The following is a 3,836-nucleotide window of genomic DNA, read 5'->3' as shown; positions in this document are numbered from 1 at the left end:
AGCAGCTTGCACCCTATAGATTCCCAGTTTCTCTATTATAGAGAGGGGCATGAGGTTTATCCCTGAACTAAGGTTACACAGAGCCTTAAAGATCATGGTGCCTATGGTACAAGGTATTATGAACTTTCCAGGATCCTGTTTCTTCTGAGGCAATGTCAGTTGATTCAGATCACTTAGTTCATTGATGAACAAGGGAGGTTCATCTTCCCAAGTTTCAATACCAAATAATTTGGCATTCAGCTTCATGATTGTACCAAGAAACTTGGCAGTTTGCTCTTCAGTGACATCCTCATTCTCTTTAGAAGAGGGTACTCATCAGAGCTCATGAATGGCATAAGGAGGTTCAATGGAATCTCTATGGTCTCTAGATGAGCCTCAGAGTCCTTTGGTTCCTCAGAGGGAAGCTCCTTATTGACCACTGGACGTCCCAGGAGGTCTTCCTCCTTGGGACTCACGTCCTCTCCTTCCCTTACAGGTTCGGCCATGGTGCTTATGTCAATGGCCTTGCACTCTCCTTTTGGATTCTCTTCTGTATTACTTGGGAGAGTACTAGGAGGGATTTCAGTGATCCTTTTACTCAGCTGGCCCACTTGTGCTTCCAAATTTCTAATGGAAGACCTTGTTTCATTCATGAAACTTGCAGTGGCCTTTGATAGATCAGAGACTAAGTTTGCTAAATTAAAAGTATTTTGTTCAGAGTTCTCTGTCTGTTGCTGAGTGGATGATGGAAAAGGTTTGCTATTGCTAAACCTATTTCTTCCACCATTATTGTTAAGAACTGAAAAGGATCTTCGGATGGAAGTCCATGAAACTTGCAGTTCTGCTGCATCAGAGAAACTAATTGAGGTTTCAGCTCAAAATTGTTTGCTCCAATGGTAGGAATGGAGATGCTTCTTCCATGTAAATTGGAATTAGGTGCAGTAAAGTCACCGAGCATCCTCTTTGCATTATTATTATTTTCGGCTGCCATCTCCTCTTCTTGTTTGAAAATTTCTGAAAGGTTATCTCTGGATTGTTGTAATTTAGCTTCTCTAAATTTTCTCTTCAGAGTCCTTTCAGGTTCTGGATCTGCTTCAACAAGAATGTTCTTGTCCTTGCTCCTGCTCATATGACAAAGAAGAGGGCACAGAGAAAATAATAATAATAATATGGATCCTTTATATCACAGTATAGAGGTCCTTGTGTTAGTAGAAGAAAAGAAGAAGAAAATCTGAACTCAGAGAGAGAGAGGGTTCGGATTTTTGGTGATGTGAGAAAGAGATGTTAGTAGATGAATAAATAAATAGAAGGAGATGAGGGAGAAGGATTTTCAAAAATAATTTTTTTGAAAAAGAGTTAGTGATTTTCGAAAATAGTTTTGAAAAAGGTTAGTAGTTTTTCGAAAATTCAAATAAAAAAAATAATTAGTTAATTAAAAAGAAATTTTTGAAAAAGGGGGGGGGGATAATTTCGAAAATTTGAGAGAGAGAGTTAGTTAGGTAGTTTTGAAAAAGATAAGAAATAAACAAAAAGTTATTTAGTTAGTTGAAACAAATTTTGAAAATCAATATTGAAAAGATAAGTTAGGAAGTTAGAAAAGATATTTTGAAATCAAATTTTGAAAAAGATAAGATAAGAAGATATTTTTGAAAAGATATGATTGAAATTAGTTTTGAAAAAGATTTGAATTTTTAAAATCACAATTAATGACTTGATTCACAAGAAATCACAAGATATGATTCTAGAACTCAAAGTTTGAATCTTTCTTAACAAGCAAGTAACAAACTTGAAGTTTTTGAATCAAAACATTAATTGGTGATGTTATTTTCGAAAATTATGTGATAAAAATAAGAAAAAGATTTTTGAAAAATATTTTTATAATTTTCGAAAATAACTAAAAAAAATGAAAAAGATTTGATTTTTTTTTTTAATAAAGATTTTGAAAAAGATAAGATTTTTAATTTGAAAATTTGATTTGACTCATGAAAACAACTAGATTTTAAAAATTTTTGAAAAAGTCAAATCTAATTTTCGAAATTTTAAGAGAGAAAAAGGGAAAGATATTTTTTTGGTTTTTGAATTTTTAATAATGAGAGAGAAAAACAAGTAAAATGATGCAATGCATGAAATTTTGAGATCAAAACAATGAATGCATGCAAGAATGCTATGAATGTCAAGATGAACACCAAGAACACTTTGAATGTCAAGATGAACACCAAGAACATGTTTTTGAAAAATTTTTTAATGCAAAGAAAACATGCAAGACACCAAACTTAGGATTCTTTAATGCTTAGACACTAAGGATCCAAGAATGCATATGAAAAACAAGAAAAGACACAAAACATGCAAATGCAAAGATCAAACAAGAAGACTTACCAAGAACAACTTGAAGATCATGAAGAACACTATGAATGCATGAATTTTCAAAAAATGCAAGATACACATGCAATTGCCACCAACTTATAACATGACTCAAGACTCAAACAAGAAACACAAAATATTTTTGATTTTTATGATTTTATGATTTTTTTTTGTATTTTTGAAAATTAATTGAAAAAGGAAAACAAGGATTCCAAAATTTTTAATATGAATTCCAGGAATCTTGCATTCTTAGTCTAAAGCTTCAGTCCAGGAATTAGACATGGCTCACTAGCCAGCCAAGCTTTCAATGAAAGCTCCGGTCCAAAACACTAGACATGGCCAATGGCCAGTCAAGATTTAGCAAGATATCAGAATATACTACTCATTACTTATCAAATATGTAAATTGCCTCTATTCTGATGGTTTGGAAGCCTCAGTCCAAAAGAATTTAGACATGGCTTTGCAGCCAGCCAGGCTTCACATGCTTCGTGAAACACTAGAATTCATTCTTAAAAATTTTGAATAAATTTTTTTTCGAAAACAGGTGAGAAAATTTTGAAATATTTTTGAAAAATTTTTGAAAAGAAAACAAAAAGAAAATTACCTAATCTGAGCAACAAGATGAACCGTCAGTTGTCCAAACTCGAACAATCCCCGGTAACGGCGCCAAAAACTTGGTGCGCAGAAATTGTGATTACACTTTGGTTATGTAAAATTCATCGCTCTTTCTTTCCATGGTAATGGCGCCAAAAACATGATGCCAATACCATGGTTCACAACTTCGCACAACTAACCAGCAAGTGCACTGGGTCGTCCAAGTAATACCTTACGTGAATAAGGGTCGAATCCCACGGAGATTGTTGGTATGAAGCAAGCTATGGTCACCTCGTAAATCTCAGTCAGGCAGGTATAAAATGATAATGGAGTTTTCAAAAACAATTAATAAAACAGGGATAGAAATACTTATGTAAATCATTGGTGAGAATTTCAGATAAGCGAATAGAGATGCTTTCGTTCCTCTGAACCTCTGCTTTCCTGCTATCTTCACCCAATCAGTCTTACTCCTTTCCATGGCTGGCTTTATGTGATGCATCACCATTGTCAATGGCTACTTTTGGTCTTCTCTCGGGAAAATGATCCAAATGCCCTGTCACGGCATGGCTAATCGTCTGGAGGCATCAACCTTGTCAATGGTTTACATCCTATCCTCTCAGTGAACATGGTCAACGCACCCTGTCACGGCATGGCTATTCATCTGTCGGTTCTCGATCCTGCTGGAATAGGATTTACTATCCTTTTGCGTCTATCACTACGCCCAGCAATCGCGAGTTTGAAGCTCGTCACAGTCATTCAATCATTGAATCCTACTCGGAATACCACAGACAAGGTTTAGACCTTCCGGATTCTCTTGAATTCCGCCATCATTCTAGCTTACACCACGAAGATTCTGGTTAAGAGATCTAAGAGATACTCATTCAGTCGAAGGTAGAACGGAA

This window comes from Arachis ipaensis, chromosome B05 (genome assembly GCF_000816755.2).
Source record: "Arachis ipaensis cultivar K30076 chromosome B05, Araip1.1, whole genome shotgun sequence".
In the NCBI taxonomy this organism is placed as follows: domain Eukaryota; kingdom Viridiplantae; phylum Streptophyta; class Magnoliopsida; order Fabales; family Fabaceae; genus Arachis; species Arachis ipaensis.
Note: the sequence above shows the minus strand (reverse complement) of the source record.